Source organism: Melospiza georgiana, chromosome 6 (genome assembly GCF_028018845.1).
Source record: "Melospiza georgiana isolate bMelGeo1 chromosome 6, bMelGeo1.pri, whole genome shotgun sequence".
Lineage (NCBI taxonomy): Eukaryota > Metazoa > Chordata > Aves > Passeriformes > Passerellidae > Melospiza > Melospiza georgiana.
The window spans coordinates 49,810,047-49,831,265 of NC_080435.1; the positions used below are offsets into that span (position 1 = coordinate 49,810,047).

Here is a 21,219-nt window from a genome sequence, read left to right on the forward strand (position 1 = left end):
ATAATAAAATGCAAACTTTCTTAACAGAAATTGTAGGGTTACAGTCTTTAGCAAAAAATATTTTACTGCTGTTGATAAACTAAAGTATTTTTTCTTGGTCAGTTTGTTTGTTATTAATCTCTTCTCTCCCCTCTATCCATAGGGAATGAATACTGTGTACCCAGACAACAGTAAACCTTCAGCTGCAGACCACTGACAGAAATCTGTACACCATCAGTGTGGGAAACCTCAGCTTTAAGCTCTAAATGATTCAACATTTGTGTAAGTCACACACGTTCTGCTATTATGTAACAAAATAATTTTATAGCCATGTTCATTGTGATGCTAAGAGCTTCAGATGGTGTATGAACTGTTTACTCTTGCAAATTGTCTCTCTAATAATTAGGTGATAAAATTGAAAGTGCTTGTGAACTCTAGATATGTCCTTAAAATGTGCAGGAAAAGCTGTGTGCTGTTTGCAGGCTGTTAAAGAAAACCTTGCTACAGTGACACATTTTGTAGTGCTTATGTGGGGTTTTTTTGGGTTGGTTTTTTTTGTATGAAACTTCAACTTAAAACAATATTGCTAAACAACTAAGGTCCTTTTATATTGATATTTAAGGCAAGGCTCAGATATTGTTGTTTAATAATGGAAATGGCATGTAGAATGTACAGAGCTGAAAACACTCAGAGAATAGAGTTTTTTCCCCCTAACCAAGTTGAGTATTTCAGGCAAAGACAAATATTGGTATTTAAAATTTTACTTCCTCTGTTCCTCTGTTCTTTTTTACTTTACAATGAGAGACACTGTGGAAATGCAGAAATACTACAAAGGGGGACCATTTTGACTAATATAGGTTGAAGTGTTTTATGAATGAAAACTGAAACACAAGCTGTAGAGAAATCACTTAAGTCACTGCTGAGATGCATTCATCTCTGGTAGTGCATAAAAGTTAATTAACAGTGCAGTGAACTGGAGGCAATTCAGAGAGAAACATTATTAGATGAGGATGTACAAAGAAAGTGAAATGTCTTTCAGTTTACTGGCTAAGGATAGATGAATATTTCCCAATGTCTGAAAGTGACCTTGACAGCAAGGAGGAGCAGTCTGGTTGGAGATGTTCCTTGGGGTGCTCCCTCTGTGGGAGTGAGAGGATTAAAGAACAGGTGATCAAGTTGTGATGTGAAAGACACACACACCTTTTCCATTCCAAAGTCTGGCAGCTATTGAGGCTGCATCCATATAGCCCCTATATGCAGGAAACATTTTTACTGATTGAGCACACTCATACAAGGTCATCTAATGTAAATTGCAGTTTTCTGTTGTATATATAGCAACTGAAAGTGGAGAACAGCAAAAGCCACTGAGGAGTGGATATTGAATTCCAAACTTGTGTAGATTTCAAGACAAGGAACAGCAAAGCCATTGCTCTGTGTATTAAAAGCTAAACTAGAAACTACTGCCTAGAGTATTTTGAGAACAGTCCTGCTCTCACAAGGAGGTGGACTTAAAACCTAAATCAATCTTTTTAGACTGTACTTCTTGTTATGGAATGATAGAGTTTTCTGGTGCCAGGCCTGGATAGGCTCACAAGGGTTATTAACCTCAAACATCTATTTGCATGGACTTTTCTGGTTTTATTCTGGTTTCTCCTTTGTTGGGACAATTGTACACAGAACACTTGGTGGAAAATAGGTGATTAAATTATGCCTGCTCCTGAAAGCTGAGTTTTCCTGTCCTTAGTTTTCTTACCATTTTCTACACAGATTTGGGATATGGAGTTTGTGAACAGCAACAGGTTATCCTGAAAGCTGAGTTTTCCTGTCCTTAGTTTTCTTACCATTTTCTACACAGATTTGGGATATGGAGTTTGTGAACAGCAACAGGTTATTTATTACTGATGCAATCAAGGACAACTAGAATTCAAGAGAAACCTCAGATTTCTCTTGATTGCATGTCTTCTGCTGTCACTTTCTTCTCTCCTAGATTTTTCAGGATTTTCCATTGCTGTGGGTTCTCCATGCATGTTATATGAGTTCCTACATCACTGTCAGAATTATGGGACTTTAAATTTTAGTCCTGTTTCTTCTATTCAAATGGTAAAATGAAATGGATTTATCTACATCTTTATTCACATTAAGAATAATTAATATTCAAAATTATAATTCCATTTCATCCATGATCAGTTAACATCCAGAAGCTCTCTTTCTCTATTGATATCCAGAATGAAGGTTTAAAAGTACTGAATCCTTTTTTGAATATAAAAAAGTTGTAAAGCTATGAGGTTGCTTGAGCTGAACCCTTGCTGTATGTCTCATTGGCTACCCAGGCATTCAAAGAGTTCCCATACAACTTGCTGATGTTTTGATGAGTGACTGAGCTCTGCAGATGAAGGTCCAGGAGAATTCCTGGGAAAGTGAGCTCTGTAGCAACTGGAAGCAAAGTTGTGGGAACTGGATGTTTCCACTTACCCAGTCTTTTTCTAGACTGTGAGCTGGCAGTCAATTGGCAAAAGGAGACAGAAATATATTCTTGAAAATATTTCTGTTCAAATGAGTAAGAGGATAGAGTAAAAATAAAACAAGAGTGAGAGACAGGAAGATAGCATGAAAATAGCAATTTGAGTTATTGTCACAAGGGAGCATTACACATGGCATCACATAATGCATGAGTTAATCATCACAACAGTCTTTGGAAACGAAGCAGAAAAGTACAGAACATGACAAGAATTATATCCAAATGCAATAAAATCTTATTTGAAAGTTGTTTACATTTTAAAAAGTAGATCAGTAAATTAAGGGTAGATGAAACTGGTTTGTGAAAATTCCAGGAACTTGGCAGAATTCATCCATACAGTGAAATTAATTTGAGGCTGATATATTTTCCTTCATGAGGTTGATTGCAGCAGGCTCCCCCTCCCTGGAGACTGAGTTCTGTGCAGCATTCCTTAAGGAAGCAATTCTGGCAAACCAGGCTCAGACAGAGTGAGGGAACTAAGGTGTCTTTGCACCTTACACGGCTCCTTCATGGCTGTAATTCAGAGAAGGGCTGGCAGAGCACAGTGACTGCACCATTACCTGGGCTGCAGTAGTGTGACACATTATCACCAACCTGTGACACCCAAAATAGACCCCCCCACCAATGCTCCCCCCATTGCTTCTGATCAGAATGTCTTCACTTTGCCAAGGCTGGCTGTTTGACTTAGCAGAAAGGGGCCAAGTGGGGCTCCCCATGGGACTTCCATCCTGGTGCTAATCTGGAAGGAACCAGGAAAGAGACAAAAATGAGAAAAGACAAGATCAATAAAGGAAATTATTTGAGGAAAAAGATCAAGAAACAACAAAAGCAAACCAATTAAAACAAAAGAAAAGACAGGAAGGTTACATTCCCTCCCTGGGCCAGATGCCTCCCTGGAACCTCAGCAATGCAGCCCTGACCATAATGGATACCCTGGTGGAGTGAAGGCATTCCCTGAAACATGACTTTTGTCATGATGCATGATGACATCTTCTAAAAAGCAATTGTCTGATGTGTGCTATCCAGCCTTCCCTGAAAAACTGGGACCTTCCAGTTGATATGGGTCGTGATGTGGTTATGGGACTTAAGTGCTAAGCCTTACATATACCCCTGAAATTAATTTCACTGCTGTGTACCAAAATCTAATTTATTTCCTTATCATCTTCCAACCATTAAATTGCTAGAGCTGAGTTGTGTAAATGCTTTAAAGAAAGGCAGCTTCTAGTCACCAAGGAATATTGCAGAAAAATTGCCTTCTGAGCATGGTTATATAACGCCCACTTATTTTAATTAGACTTTAGCTCTCAAAGTCCCGCTTTACCTAAGTGGCATGATCACTGAAACACAGTAGAGATCTGTGATAGCAAATACAATCTATCTGCTCCTTTCAGCAGTGACTTCTCCTTTAATATTTTGTCTCTCAAGCATGTGAGCCCCAAGCAGCTACTTGCAGTGTTGTCTATTATTAGTGCTTATTCAGAATGGTCTTGTTCTCCAGCAGAAGTGCAAGAAATGTCTGTGTAAGCACTGCATAGCTTTAATTTTCCTACAGAAGAGTGGTCCTCAGGGAGGAGAGTCAAATAAACAGCAGCCTAAACTGTACTCCAGGTAGCTGAACACCAGGAACAGGACCAAACCAAATTAGTCACAAAGTGATGCTGATGTTAGTCTTTGCTCAGGAAGATATGCCAAGCAGAGACAAGTTGTTTTGGTTTTTTTTTTACTAAGTAAATTCCAACTAATTAAAGGTTTCCCTTCCTTCATTCTACTTGAATTTTTTTCTGCAATAAAGGCTTTGGCAAGCAGGAAAAAGATGTTGTGATAGCATCCATTAACTCCTCAAACCCTGCAGCCAGCTGCCTCTTCTTCCTGTTTTTTGTGATGTGTCCTGCTGCAGAACATAGAGACCCATTTGGCCAGGCACTGAATGAATACTATTTCAGTGTACAAACCCAAAAAGAAAGCCAAATTGTACATTTGTCACTTCCTAAAAGGATAATTTGTGTATGTAGGTGGCAACAATCCCTTTCTGGTTTTTGGTTCAGTATTCTTGCACTTCTAACTGAGCAGACGAAACAATTTGTTTCCATGTAATCATGGCAAGTCTACAGGAAATTCTTGATAATTGTGTTATGCTTTGTTATGATGATGAATTACTGCACATGTTTCTGCCATACCCATTAGTCTTACTTTGCAGTCTTCACCCTGCATGTGCTCTGAGATAAATTGGACATTGAGACTAAGAGGCAGCATCATCATGAACCAGAGTGTTATAAGGTCAACTTTTTTATCTTCCTTTCTGACATCAGCTGCTCTTTCAAATCTGAAAATGGGAGACATCACATTTTTTTTCTCTCACTGTCTGATTTAGAGATGGAATACTTAATAGAACATGCCATCCCTTAATAAAAAAGCAGGAACTAATTCCAAGAATAAGTACCTTACAAAATCAAACACAAAATCCAATCCTACGTGTAGATAAAAAAGTCTTGTAGCAAAAAGGAAGTGTGGGCTCTGCCTGGAGGGAAGAGATATAGCTGATAAAAATTCAGGAGTGTATAGATTGGTAGGGGAATTTGAATAAACCTGTTTAGGGAAAGAGTATAAACAAGGTAATAATCAAATGATAGAAGCCATAGTGAGCATTTGCAACAGTTTGTTTTACCGAGTGGATTGTTTATTTCTCAAAGCAGTCACTGCAGTCAAGCAGGGAAAGAAATGCAGTCGAGCATCTGCTCCATGTCTGCTTTCTCTCAGTGGACACTACAGATTTTGCCAGACACGACACATACACACAGGAGGCACGTTGGGAAGAGGCTCAAAGAACTTGCTCAGTCATCTGGCAGTATCTAGACTAAAAGAATAGCTAACTACCAAATGGATAAGTTATATCAGGAGCTATACCTGTGTAAACTGCATCCATAATCACATTTATTACGGTCAATTCCTGCAGAAGTGCTGTAGTGGAGAAGTTAAAAGGAGACTTAATGCACAGATCACATGAGTAATAAGATTATCTGAATTTTTTTAAGGAAATTGCTCAGGGAACTGATATTTACAGAACATTAAGCTTTTGGGGAAATTACTACTTTTTGTTTAGATTCTCTTAATAAAAGGCAACTTCTCTTTTGTCAAAAATGGATTGCCAAAAGGTTTCTGTGTAGATATGCTCTCTCAGTGCTTCATGAGTCTTTAGTTGCCTGATGTTCCAGTGTACCAAATTCCTGGTGATTTTGCAGTGAGGGAGTCAGCACCAAAGTATCTGAGCGTACCTAAATACATAAAGGTTGGCATCTGATGCCCTCTCTGCCCAAGATTCTGCAGCACAGGCCAGTTCCACCTTGGATCATAGCCCAGTTTGCCATTTACTGAGCCTGCATGAATAAACTGAGAGGTGTGAATTTTTAGTTCACATGTTATTCTGTAATAAGGTTATTCTGTCTAAATGCTATGTGAACCTGAGGTGACATAAAATGTGGAGTTAACTTATGACCATCTAAATCTGATCATATAGCTATGCCTTAAAATGACCCTAAGCCCAAAATCATTCTTCTGTAACTCTTGTGAAAGTAATTGCTGGTGATTTCTGCTTGACTGGTTCTGAAGACAGAGTATGCAAGGCATGCTTGTACTCTTGAGGAACAGATATGAATGAGCTTGTGCTGTGCTTCCCTCCTGTTAGCCTGTTGAATAGGAGGGAAACCATAACAAGCCACTTCTTATGAATGCTATGCTCCTGTGGCAGTGCCACGGCCTTTGCAGATAAAGCTGTTCAAATTCCTGAATTCCAGAGATTCAGCTGACAACAGAGATACCTAAATTTGTTATGCCTACCTGCAGGAGTCTGTTTGTGGCCTAAAGGCTCACTTCAGTCACCCTCACACAGGAACTGCTGGCATTTCAGATGCCCTGCAGTATGCAAGGCACCTTGACAGCTCTGCAAGATGTGTTGCCAACAGGACAGGCAGGTTGTGCTGTCCATCTCAAATGGCACTGGCTCCTTCTGTGTGGGCAATGCATTGAGCCCTCAGTATCAAAGCCATTGTTAGAGTCAACAAAGAGCAAGGCTGGAGCCCCTGGAGCTGAGTGAGTGATTCAGCTCAGCAGCTGCTGCTTCCCTTGGCTGGGGTGAACTCAGTTGTGCTCCAGGTTGCATTGGCTGAATTTCTGCTGACTGCAGCAGGTAGGTGCACAACTGATAAATGTGTGCATGCCTAGATGTAGATAACTGTGTTTAAGTAGCCTAAACACAAAAATTGTTTAAATGGTCAAGAATTAACTTTTGAAATTTGAAAGGATTGTGGCAGAAGTTTATTTTTCCTGTGGAAGTTTATCAGGGGAAACAGCTGTTTACCTGGCACACAAAAATTAACACATAAGACAGACCAACTAACAAATGACCTGTCAGACAGGTTCCCAAAGAAAAGAAGAGTCTATTGCTTTGTGTTTTTTAAATGTTAGAATACACATTAATGATTGGTGGAATGTTTGCAGGAGGTGAACTGGAACTAGATAGCATCATCACAGTTTTTGGCTGCTCTGATCCCAATAGCTTTGTGGGGCAGGATTTCCCATTCCTCATCAGTGAAGAGCTAAAAGGGAAAAGGTGGGCTATTTCTTTCAGTGGTACATTTTTCAGGGAGTGAAGGCTGAGCTTTATGTGCTGTTTCTCTGCTACAGGGCTGGCCTTGTTGTACTGGAGACAGAGGTGCAGTAGCGTTCAGATGTGCAAAATTTAATTACTCTGATTTATCAAGCAATTATTTTTCCTACTAGTTTTATTTAACTGTGGGAGATCTCATCCTTTCTTTGAGCATAATGAGTGCATTTGCTTCGGGAGGCAATTTGCCATTCACAGATGAATTCTCTTTAACAGTGACTTTGCCTTTATTTTTCATTTTAAAATGAAATTACATTCTCAATTTGTTAGTAAATTTGAGTAGTAAATTTCTTAGTATATGGGAACAGTGAATTCTTTATTGCATGATGACAGAGCTTCTGCAGGAAAGCAATTCTCATCCAAAGCTTCCTTCTAAAATTGATAAGCTGAGCTGATGGAAGATGGAAATTTTGAGTTTGAACCACCAGGCTGGGGAAGGTGTCATATTTAGAGTTTCTATTTCCTGCATAAGAGCACTTAACTTCTAATCTATAACATAAATTATAATCACCACTTCCATTTTTCAGCCATTTAAAGGAATTAAGGAGTGTTCTGTTTCCAAAGTACTTGGTATAAGTGCCAACATCCAGGACATGGTTTGAGTCTCTAATTGTCAGGCTTGCACAAGCTTTTAGCTCAGAGTTTCAGTAAGGGGACACCATGTCATGCTACTACCTCTGGTTAGCTTAGTGCTTGCTGGTTTACTTGTGATTCTCACTCCCACTCAGAAGCATCTCTCTCTTCTTTGCATCATGAGAAGGATTTGTTTCCACTGTCCATGTCTGTGGTTTCTTCTGAGGGATCAGATAAATCAAAGGAGGTAAATCTTATTCTGAAAATATGAGCTTAACAGAGAAGTGGGTTAGATAGGTTCTGCTTCTGCTGTCCTGGGGATAAAGGTAAACCTTCTCTGTGAGCCTTTAGAAAGAGCCATTACTGAAAAACCCTCATTCACAGAAGGGTTGGGTTTATATCAGTCAAAGATGTGACTTTGTGACTTTTGTGCATATGACACAACTCCAGATTTCAGTGGGGAGGGCCTAGAATCAGACAGCAGCCCTCACTGAACTGTGGAAGCTGACTCCTCCTGGTTTTGCCTCCATTCCCTTTCTTTGCACACTTAACATCTTCCAGTATTTTGTCTATTTTTCTTTTAAGCAAATTCCATTGAAAACTTACCTTTTTCTCATTTAAAATTTCATATTATCCACTCTAAACTCTTGTGCTAAATTGGTCTTTATAGTTCCCAATTCGTACAGAGCATCTCATCATGTTCTCTATTTTACCAAACCTCCTTCTACATTTTTGTATCACTGCTTATCACATACATACAGGGTGGCATCTCACAAGGTCTGTAACTTGCACCAGATTCATTTCCCACACTCATAACAGCAGAAAACAGCCTAATTTTCATTAGAAAAGCAATCCAGTTGGAACAAAAATAATTAGGATACATCACCAAAAAAAAAAAAAAAAGCCATGTGGACCATGACAGGAGAGAAAATGCTCATCACATTGATTTTTCTTCTTTTCATTCTTGAATGCTTCAGAGTTTTCACTTGATTCATGGTGATAAGATGCACTTAATGTAGTTGCAATCTAGAAATCACAGGATCTCACAGAATCAGAAGAGCTGAAGCTGGAAGGGGGCTCTGGAGACTGTGCAGTCTAAACCAGTGCTCAAAGCAGGGTCAATTACAGCATCTTGCCCAGGGCTGAAGATTCTATAACACCTCTGGGCAATGTGTTGCAGTACTCAACAGTATTCAGTTAATCTATTCATAACATCTAGATAGTAAGGCCAGAAGAAAGCACTAAAAGCATGTAATTTAATCTCCTTCAGAAAAAAAATAAGGAAAGACCTTGTCAGTCATTTCTGTATAAAGCCACATATACTAAATTTTGAGAGACAGTGTGTTTCAGAAGGAAGGACTTGTATTTTCAAATGCAACTAGAAGTAATTGAGACTTTATAACATCCACTGGTGATTTGTTCAAGTAGTTTTTTTGCCTCTACAAAAACATAGAAAAGAAACTAAAAGGACACAAAAAAGAAAAGATACCCAGGATGGCAACTCCCTTAACAAGAAGCTGTGTCATTTATGCCTAAGCCTTTTTTGATAGGTGTTTGTCTAACTTTTCCTAGATAAACTCCAGTGCTGGTGACTGAGCTTTGTGAATAATTTTGGTTGTCCACAAATTTTTCCAAGACCTGGCTTTGAATTTTCCTTGTTGGTATATATGTAAGAAACTTCTTGCTTTATGTGTAGTGTTCATGGAGAATTGCTTAGTCTCTTCCTTACAGCTGCTTTTTTCACATCTGAAAACTGTTAAAGTTCGTTTCAAATGTCTCTCATTTAGATTATATGATCCATTCAACCCTTCTTGAGCAATATTTTATTGAATTCTATCATTCATTCCTCTCTCTTAGCTCCTTTCAGATGACCTAGACTATTCTGGAGGAGCAGTGCTTGTAACTGAAAACCTACTCCAGTGGATGCTGCAGCAGCTCTTACAGCCAGCCTTTCATTTAGGCACCATGTTTGATTTTGGCAGTGTTATTGGCACGTGCTCTGATCTGATCCATTTTAATCCTCAGATCTTTCACAGCAGAGCAGATCTGTCATTCTCTATCCTCTATCTGTGTAGTGTAATCTAAATGCATAACGTTTTTTCTTTTCCCTCTAATATGAATCCTGGTTTTTCAGGATTGTTCTTTAGCCTTTTAAGATTACTTGGAGTTTTATTCCTAGATCTTACAGTACTCAAAACTTCTTCAATTTTGGTAGGATCTCTATATATAACAATTATATAATTCATCATGTTATATAAGTGATTTTTGAAAATATATCAGATTCTGCAATATTGTCTTTATTATACTTTAATTTTGTATGGAATATCCAAGAATAGTTGTTGATGCAACTTCCAGCTCTGAAAGTCATTAAGTTGCATATTTGTTGAAACCAACATACTACATAAAATTTAAATACATTCTTACCATGCTTTTTTCATGTTCTTCCTTGACACCTGCTAGTGGCTTCTATTGTGGAAAGGATACTCAAATCAGTGAAGTTTAATTTTGACTTTACAATCAGAGCATCATTTACAATAGTAAAGACTCCTGAGATCATTAAGTTCAGTCATCAGCCTAGCACTGCCAAGCCCTCCCCTGAACCATATCCATAAGTGCCATTCTATGTCTTTTAAATGCTTCCAGGAATGGTGATTACACCACTTCCCTTGGCAGCATGTTCCCTTCCCTGTTCCAATGCTTGACCACCCTTTCAGTGAGGAAGCTTTTCCTGATATCCAATTTAAGCCTCCCCTACTGCAGCTTGAGGCCATTTCCTCTCATCCTGTTCCTTGGGAGAAGAGACCAGTGCCCACCTGGCTACAGCTTCCTTCAGGTGGTTGTAGAGAGATACAAGACCCTCCCTAAAGCTCCTTTTCTTCAGACTAAACAGCTTCAGTGGCTCCTCACAAGACTTGTGCTCCAGAGCCTTCCCCAGCTCTGTTGCCCTCAATGCTCCAGCCCCTCAATGTCTCTCTTGTGGTGAGGAACCCAGAATACAGCATTTGAGGCGCTGGGTACAGGGGGACAACCCCTGCCCTGGTCCTGTCAGCATTGCTGGCACAGGCCAGGATGGCATTGGCCTTCTTGGCCCCCTGGGCACAGCTGGCTCATGCTCAGCTGCTGTCAGAGGGCACCCCCAGCTCCTTTGGCACCAGGCAGCTTTGCAGCCACTCTGTCCCAGCCTGTGGCACTGCCTGGGGTTGTTGTGACCCAAGTGCAGAACTGGCACTTGGTCTTGTTGAGTCTCACACCACTGGCCTTGACCCATGGATCCAGCCTGTCCAGATCCCTCTGCAGAACCTTCCCACCTTTCAGCAGAACAGCATTCCCACCCAACTTCATGTTATCTTGTGACCAACAACTCCTCCTGTCACTGGTTATTTTTGTCTTACTTACTTCTCATTGTTACACCTTAGCAAATCTGATCTCATACAAAGAATTCGATTAATTTACTATGATTTGATATTGAAAGGTCCATGCAGGCAGTCATGACTTTTCTGTCTTCTAGGTGTTTGTGAATGGTTTGTTTGACTCTTCATTTCAAGATTTTTTAAATTTGAAGGTAGGTTGAGTAGTTTTCTCTCCTCTAGCCTTTTTTTTTTTTTTAATTAGATGTAGTTTTAATTAGATGTAGTTTAATTAGATGTGTTTTTTCTGAGTTCTGTGGAGCCTAATTTATTTTTGACTGCTTTTCAAACATAATGATTTATCATCCGTGGGACAAAAGGCAGGCTTAAGGAAAATACCTATGGAGAATTTCCACTGAGCCTATGTTGGAACCTCTCATTTACCTATTTTCCAATCTGTTGTTCTGGTTTTATTACTCATCTCTATCTCTGCAGCTCATTTTCTTAGCTGTAAGATCAGAGTTGACATTTTTACTGAAGAGAGAAGCAAAGATGACATTAACACTGTGACCTTCTCAAGATTCCTGTTGAGAAACAGACTAGCATTTTTCTTAATATTCTAATACTAATAAATTTTCTCCTATGTTTTACTTTGTCACTAGTTATATTTCACCTTTCATTTTATTCCTAGAGTGTCGACACTCTAGTTCAGGATACTTTGTTCAGTATACTATGAATTTTCATATTTTTTGTTCCTTTTGTTTTTGTTTGTTTTAACAGCACTACCAGTTCTCTCCAATTCCTACTCCCCTTTTTACTGACATTATGTAAAAATCTAGCACTTCCACCTCCAAGTGTTTATTGCAGTCTGCTGTCCTGAGCTCCATGATTTATGATGTTTGTGTTCTCCCTTCTAGCCATCTGAGGCTTGTTAATTCTGTCATCTATTTCATGGTCACTCTGACACGTTACTTTGCATCTGCACAATCTCAGCCTGTTCTTCCAGGCTGGCCAGAAGCACAGTCAGGGACCTTTTCCTTTACTTGCTTTTTGAAGCTTTTGTAGAAATGAATACATCACCATAAGACTTTGTTACCAATATGTTCCTGCTTCCCTGTTTTCCCAGTGATCTGCATGATGGAAGAGTCCACCCCAAACCTGCCCTGTGCTCTTCATATTTTTGCTGGTTGCCCAGAAAAGGCATTGTCCACCTTGTCCTTGTGACCAAAACGTGACAATTTGCTTTCACCTTCAACATTTTAGCAGGTTTTTATTCCTACATCACCCAGGATTCAGAATAATATCAGTAATCCTTGATACACAGAGAATATGTCCTTTGTTTTATTTTTCAGTGAGAGCCTAACAAGATATATAGACTTATGTCTGCTAAATAATTAAATTAGGCAATATGGAAGCATTCAAAGTCTGGTACCTTCTCAGTCAAATTATCTGTTGGTATAAATCCCATTACTTCAGTATGGTTTCTTAAGCACAAAATGACCTATATTTTCCCCTTGAAAATAAACAAAAATTACATGTATTTTCTTAAAATCTGAAATTAAGTTTTGATTTTAGTTTAGTAAATCATAAAACATTTGGACTAATTTTCTGAACCATGTAATGATTACTTGAAATATTATATCCAGGATAGTTCATAGACCAGAAGTAGTATTATTGCAGAGAAAAATAAACAAGGTTATGAAAGCAAAGACAAAACCCAAGACAAAGAAACTCATTTTTCAGATCTTGTGGATACTACGTTATAAGGGAATGAAGATTTCCCTTTTATATGATTAATTCAGATTTTAATAAGTAAATTCTTCTGCAAAGCTGCAGTCAATTTTTCATCATTAATGTAGAAGTTAAAAAAATATTCTTGCTCAAGATGAATGAAGAAAAAGATATAATATTATTGACTTTCTTAAACCAATCTCATATGATGGATTTATGAAACGAAAATAATATAGAAATTCCTTAGACTGTGACAGGAAATACAAATCAAGTGAATGGAAAGGCAGTTGCACTGAAATAAAGACATTTCAGAAGATAAGGGGTTCACTACAGAAGGGTCTTCTGTTAAGTACTTCCTATAATTCTGTTTTCAGTGGAGTACCTGACAAGAGACAGGCAGAGATGCATGTGGATACATGATGGTTTTGTTCACTGGTAGCTGAAGATGTATTAGAGCTGTAGGCAAAGCAAATGCAGTGAGGGTTGGAAGGATGGAAAATTCCTTGTCCAACCTGGAGTGCTGTTTCTTGGCTAGTACAGAGCCAAAAGAAACCAAGAAAAACCTCCAGAACTGACTTACAGTGCTTTAGTTCTGATTTAACTTATTTAGCTAAAGGGGAAAGATTATTCAGTCACAGTAATTAGAGGCATAACACCTACAAAGATCAATCCATTGTGTCTTCTGGGTCTCAAATGTGATCAAGAAAGGTCTACTAAGTTGTACAAAGCTGTGTTTAGTTCTATATTACCATTGCACTGCTTCAAGCACATTTTCTGGAAAAGAAAGCATGGTGCCAGGCAGAAGCTTTCATGGCTTAAGATGGTCTTGTTGACTGGAAGTCTGGGAAGCACATGGAAAGGATGACCTAAGAATCATCCACATCTTACCATGACTTTGAAAGAGACATTCACACTCACTACTGGTGGCTGGGCTTGAGGGTTTGCACAGCATCAGGGGTTTGTGGGGATTTGTGCAAAGTACAGATGAAGAATCATTTTTAAAACTCCATGAGCTGATGTCAAAAATTTTTCTCAAGGAATACAAGAGATTATCTTTAGTGATGGTAGTAGGCCTGAACACACAATTTCTTGTGTTCCCTTGTGGCAATTGCTAAATGTTTCCTCTTGCTGTTAGAAAAGGAAAAAAAAAAAACATTTGTTTTTTTGTAAAAGCTTTCCCCACTACTACTATTTTTCTTTTCTTTTTTTTAATTTATTTTAATAGCATTTGGGGCTATAAAAGGAAGGAAAAGGGATGGGCAAAGAATTTTGGCAATGCTTTTCTTAGAATTGTTTTTTTTCCCCTTCTGCTTTGACATATAAGGTCTTAACACAAAAGAATGAATAATAGGTGAAATTTCTCAAAGGTCAGAAACCTGGAGCAAAATTTCCAATGCCTAAAAATTTCCAATGCCTGCCCAGATATGTGTCAAATAGGAATTCAGCTTTTTATGTGGAAGTAATTGGTTCATACTATCTAAAACCTGTCCTAACAAGAGAAAAATGGTAAGTCTCACTTGAATTCATGGAAGTTGATCTCAAAACACATGTTCACAGAGCAGCAGATACCAAAACTAAAAGCATCTTCAAAATTCATTTTAGAGAACTTGAATAAAGCCTTTCTCTATGCTAGATCCTCATCACTGTTCTTTTTAACTACAGCATGTCTTATGCCTCATGAGCGCTGGAAATCAAATTCAGAAATTACATAATTTGCTCCAAGAGTAATGAGTGGCTGCCTTAAGGGGTCATCTCCCATTCTGCTACTTCACAATAAATCTGAATGAAATCCTGTTTCAATGAAAGTAGTCACTAGAGGGAAATAGAACAGAATTTAATCTCTAAATTTTAATGCTGAAACCAGAAAATGAAAAGTTACCATTCTAAAAGTGTTTTTGGTGGATCTGCCCTACTTTAAAATAATTTAGAAGTTGATATACTTCCCTAAATTGAGAAATTATAATTTCTTTTTTTTTTCTTTTTTTTTTTCCCAACCTGAACCTAAAAAGATCTTTATAATCGTTTTTGAGAGCATGGTAAATACCAGAATAGAGGAAAAAATATTTATTGTCTATAATTTTCCTCCAGCATAGGCCAACAAAACTGCTAAGATGAATTTTTTTGTTGCCTTAATCCTTGTAACATGCTCTTTTAGGGGAAAACCATACAGCTTTACAGTTTTTAAAGCTACAAGTCCCATTCCTGATCAGAAAAAAAAACAGATAATGGGAATCCTGGAGCATACAGTCACACCAGGACCACGGGCAAGGCATCTCTGCTGTGTGTTGAATTAAGTTATGTGTAAAATGGGCTCTAAAATTGTTATATTGATAGAGGGGAATTTTTTTTTCTTTTTTAGGAGCTATTCCTTTTTTCTTTTTTTCTTTTGCTACAGGAAAAATAGCAAATCTTTTTTGATATAGGAAATCCATATCAGCATTTTTAACTTTTCTTTCTTTTTATCTAATAGGTATTCTCTTATGATTTATTAAAAGGTATAGAACATGTATTCAGTTAAAACTGCAGAGAAATCAAGTTCTGTAACAATGAAATATTGTATGAAAGAATAGAGAAATATTTATGCAGAATCTTGTGGAATTTTTATGTGTTTGCTGCATATAAATTAGGCCTATATCTTCACCAGGGAGAGACAAGAATAAATAAGTTCTTTGGGAAGAAAATTTGAAGTTTTAAATAACTAGCTGATGGACAAAGCTGAAATAAAAAAAAATAAAAAGCAGAAAAATATCTATTGTCTTTGGTTTGGTTATAAATACCACTATTCTTTCTGATATTTATGTACTTGAAAGTGTAAGGTCTATGAGATGAACAGCATTCTAAGAAATGGGCATATTGGAAGAAACATTTCTGTACATTCAATATGAGTGAGGATTCTCTCCTTGTTCTGGATTTCATCACAAAATATTTGTGAAATTACATTAAACAATAACTTATTATGGAAATTTTGCATAACAGTACAAATGAGAAAACAATTTTAATGATCTTTAATGATCACCCATGCAATGGTGGTGTACTTTATGAGAACTGGTTGGGAAAAGTTTGTACAGTAGATATTTAGAAAGAGAAATACAACGTCAGAGATTAAATAAATTACAGGTCTAAGTATTTGTTCATAGTATGTGTTCATACTTGTTAAATTATTCCTCACTCTATAAACCAAAATATATTTTTGTGAAATTATTCCTTGCTGGTTCTCTTCATCCTCATGAGTTTGTATATAATACATTAAATTACAAAACAAAACAACACAGAACAGTATTAGAAGACCATTAAAGCTGTAAAGAAATAAAAGAACCCCAAACTTGGATATAGAAGAGTTTTGAAAGAACGTGTAAACACCCAGAGTATTGCACTCCCTGATAAGCTCAATGAGCACTGTTGAGCATGCAATTTATAGTGTATCATATTAGGGTTGCAATTACAGGCTGATGTTTTCTGTTAAATGACACCTTCCTCATAGATTATAGATCCTCTAAAACAGGATTATTATCCCATGACCCCTCCACTTCTCCCTTCCTCCCCATACCCCAACTTCACCAGCACATATTAGAAACTGTAATGTATTAAATATATGGGTTTTCAAAACACATGGACAAACATTTTTCCATTCCCTGTAATTTATCTGTGAAAATTGACCTGCTCTTCATTTTCTGCTGAGTTTCACATATATTTTTAAGAACATAAGAAGGTCCTATGTTGAGGAAATAGTATATGCAAATAGCCTTCACAACTGCTACACCCATGGCTGTATTAAAATTGTATATGCAAGTATAATGCTGCCACTGACTGACTTTGAGGATTTTAATCTTCCATTTTAAGACTATTTGGTGGCAGCTGTTTGATAAAATAAGTACTTCATATATCATTTGAAAAACTTAGCTGAGAATAATATGATTATCTAAAACCGACTGCAGAAAAAACATATGCAGTTGGAAGGAAATAAGCCTAAGTAGATGAGAAGAACTTTACAGGCTATGTCTTCATAGATGATAATTTTTCTTCACAGAATAAAAATATATTTTTCATTCAATATTGGGTGTTATAATACAGAGGAAAACTCACAAAGTGAAGTGTGGGAATTATGTTTCTACAAAAGGTGTAGCCTTTAAATATGCATCTTCTAGAAGAAAGTCATTCAACATTTATAAAACTGTTTGAGATTTCCAACAGGTGTGGAAACCTGTGGAAACAATGTGTGTCTACAAAACAAAACCTGTTAAAAGTGATTTAGTGTGACACTCCTTGTGCCCCAAGACAGCCACCCCCCCTTCACTGACTATAAACCTCACCCTGCTCAAGCTGCTGGAGCAGAGCCAGCTGACCCAGGGCCTCCTCAGAAGGGTCACTGCCCAGGGGCTGCTCTTGGAGAGAAGCAGATAATAATGTTCAGCTGGGAAATTACTGACAGATAACAATCAGCTGGGAAATTACTGTGGGACAGCAAGCCTGGATTATGCTCTCTGGTATCTTTGCTGAGTTAAGTATTTCCAAAACTTTCAACCATAATATTCACAGAACCTTAGCCCTAATGTTTCCCATAAATTTCAGGCTCGTAATGGCATTACAAGCTAATTCAGGGATTCTGCTTACAATTTCAACCAGCTGAAAGTATCTCACCTTTGACCATTGTCCTTCTCTAACTAATTCAGCTTTATGGTAAACAACTAAAAACATATTGTCCATTAGATCTGCTATTCTAAAAGCAAAGAACAAGTCTTCTTTCCATATGCTAAGAATTCCCAATCAGATTCTAACAAGATAGCTTAAAATAGAAGTTCTTTTCCAATATACATAGGAGAAAAAGAAATAAAATAACCAGAAATTACCAATTGTAAAGTTAAATACAGAGTTTAGAAAAATGCTGTGTTAGCACAAGAAGTTAATTCTTCAACATAAAATGGCAATAGAAAAGCTTGAGCTCTTATGGTTCCTTTGAAACCAGTTGCTAAAATTTTTAATTAAATTTAACTATTTAGGAGTATTTAGAATTCAAAACAGCTCTTGTGTAAAATGTTCATGTTACTGAAGGCTGCCCAAGAACAGGAGCTTAAGATGGAGTGTGGAGAAAAATACATTACTCAATTGAAATTGTAGAAATTATTGTATGTAGTTAGGAGGCAATTTCCTGAGTTGGATTTTGTCCAAGGTTCTGCATTTGTCACCTGAAGCTTATGGGAAAGACCACACAATCTTTCATGAGCACAAGTAACCATGACCTTTGCTTTAATGCCTCAGGACAGCAGATTCAGAATAGCTGCTCCTGACAAAGTGCTGGTACAATACAGATATGGGTAACAGTACTATTTATTCCTTGCTTAAGTCCCTGATTTTGTTGTTCTAGGATAAATACAAGAGATATTAAAAAAATAGAATAACTATTTTAAAAATCTGATCACTAGAGATGAGTAGTATTACTTTTTGGTGAAGATTGTGAGTCTGCAGACCTAAAACCTCCTATTTTGTAATGTATATGGTACTAGCATTTCCCTAACTGAAATTTTTCTTCCTGACTTCATAAAATGGTGGGACTCTTTAAAATTCAGTATGGCAAATGTGCAAAGCATTGTGCTGGAACCCAGTGTTATCTGATTCCAAAGACAAGGATAAAAGCACAAACCAAAGACCAAACAACAGAATATTCTCTAGGAAAAAGAAAGACCAAAACAATCAGTGGCTGTCTGTGGACTGAAAAGCAAAACCTTTCTTATGGATAGAACTGCTTGACTTTAGACACTATTTTCCATCTGTGGATTGCAAGGCATTTTATCAATGATAATGAAAACATCACAGTGTCTTTTTGTGGGAAGTAAATGTTATCCCTGTTTTGCATATGGGTAATGATGATACTGACTCTCATCTTCGAATACTGCTCTTGACTGTTCCCTTCAAAAGCTGCAAGTTGAAATGAAATTGAGTTGTGATGAGGAAAAAAATAACCAGGTTTTTGGACTGAAATCCTTTGAACCTTTCCAGATTATTTTTCGTAGGACTGTCACAGGAGTGTGCTTACACTGTGAGATTGCTCATTGTGCCTAGTTAAGCCATGTTAATTAGAAATAGGACTACAGACTCATTGTGCCATTATAGTCCTCTTTACATGTAGCTTGATTGATATTTTATGGCTCTGTCGAGTTAATGAGTCACATGGGATGCAAACATTCTTTTTGTTCAAAGTTTAAAAATATCACTGCACATACTCTTTGAAGTGCTCTGGAGAAAGAACTGGTCACAGGTGCTCTATAATGCAAATGTTGTATGAATGGATGACTGGGCTGAGTCTTCCATATGTGATTTTTTCTTTACAACCCCAAAAATCTTCCTCAGTGCAATGCATGAATCAAGACAGAAACTGATACAAGATTGCTGTGGTTCATTTATTTTTTGTTTTATGAACTTTACAGTCTAGCATGCAGTGAGAGTGATTGTAATACCTTCATAATAAGCACTGTCTTTTCCTGAAGGAATGCAGTCAGAGAAAAAATTGAGAAGAAATGAAACAAAGTCATTCCCTTCTGTTCAGGAGGTGCAAAAGTAAAAATGTTCTCTTACAGCTAAGCTTGGGAACAAGTTGAGTACTTCTGATAAGCAAGAGAAACTGGGTTATTCACTAGATGACCTCCTGAGGTTCCTTCCTACCTGAATTAACCTATAAGCTTATATTTGTAAAATATAATAGTCCCACACCTGTTGCCATTACATCCATGGTTGCAATCCCTTTGGGATTCTAGTTGGACATCTCTTACACTCACTGAATGAGTAGCACCTGGTGGAAAACAATGCATGTTATTAAAAATGAAACCAGGAAAAATATAAACTGGTGTGGTTTGGGGAGTCAAAAGGAGTTAAAAGCAGGCACTCTCAACTTTTGCATACTTTTGAGCTGGAAATTGCTGTTCTGGTCAGAGGAGACAGTGTAACCATCCATAAGATCATAGCTAATGCATATCAGTACACTGAGAACTACATAGCTTAAACAGTTCCTTTGGCCGCTTGGTGGTGGTTACTTTTAATTTGAAAATGGCATTGAAAGGGTGAAGCAGTATTTGCTGAAATTGCTTCAGTGCAGATTTCAAGAACTTGACCCAGTCCTCAGTGATAAAGTAGTTTGGTTCTGGGTATCCAGATCCCTGGCACCTCTATGGCATGTAGCAAACACAGAACAGCTGAAAGAATTGACTTCAGTAAAAAATCTTACTAAAATCTTAGTGCAGAAAGACCAGCTAAAACTGTTTAAGATAAGAAATCAAATTAAAATAATTCTCACCTTGTTTTTCCCCCCAATTTTTGCCAGGGATTGGATCAGAAGGGAATTTGAACTGAGCAGTGAATTCCATGACATGATCTATTTGCAGTTTGGGGTATCTTCTGCCTTCTTACCTGAATTCAGGATCCCAGGCTGTTTGCTTCACACCTTTCTCCTTTTAACATCAGTTTCAATGCTGTCATCCATTTGCCTCCTCAACCTATACCTTTAACTCTCTTCCCATAGATTGTTTTTTCCCCAACATGTCTATTTTTTAGCCCTGCCCTTAGCCTTTCCACTACTAGTTTTATTCTTGATTTGGCCTTCAATCATCCTCTTTCTGTTTCACCTCCATTTTGTAATTTATCTTTTGTTTTTAGGGTTCTGAGGATTGAGCAGTTTAGAACTTTTTCTTTTCAAGAGCTAATGGACCTGGCTCACTTCAGAGTGGACCCTATAGAGTTCATGAAAGTCTGAGGGAAAAAATGGCATTATATCGATATATCCTGGCAGCTTATTACAGTATTCCCCCATCCATCACATGCATGGTGTCTGAAAGAAATGTGTTGTAACCTTCTCTTAAAGCAGCTGAAAGACCAGAATAATTTCCTTTGATAAAGGGTTTCTGTTTCTGAACCATGAAGAAAATTCTGCCTCTCTCTCAAGCTTGGCACTTACTTTCTCATATCTGGGCACTTACACTGAGCACAGGGCAATAAATAAAAAGCTGTTTGTCGGTTTAGATTCATGTTGGCACATGTGTTGGCATGATACGGGCATGTTTAATTACAGGTTCTACTCTTTTACAGGGAACACCAGATAGCCCAATGGCAGCATGTCCAGCTCTGCAGTGTTAGAACTGATTTTGTATCTGACATAAAAGAACTGTTTGAGCTTAATCAAAATTAAACACAATTCTCTAATTTCTTGCTGCTGCAGCTACAAGTAGAAGTGATCACAGATTTTTATTTTAAAATATGGCTGAACTTAAGGCACAACTGAATCTTGAGCTGTAGACTCAGCTTCCTCAATCTCATGGACTGGGACTTGTTCTTTAAGCACAAATAAATTTATTCCAGATATGAATATGGATATGCACAGAGTGCATCAGGATTTATGTTTCTGGCTAGAAATAAAAGTAATGTTA

General features: G+C 37.6%; 1 protein-coding gene across 2 annotated transcripts in view; it reads left to right on the forward strand.

Moving 5' to 3' along the window:
* TUNAR (TCL1 upstream neural differentiation-associated RNA) overlaps window positions 1–21,219 on the forward strand; it is a 162,447-nt gene that overhangs the window by 99,642 nt on the left and 41,586 nt on the right. For both annotated transcript variants that reach the window (XM_058025421.1, XM_058025422.1), the window contains one exon: window positions 143–261. The gene's annotated coding sequence lies outside the window, so the exon portion shown is untranslated. The remainder of the gene's footprint in view (window positions 1–142; window positions 262–21,219) is intronic.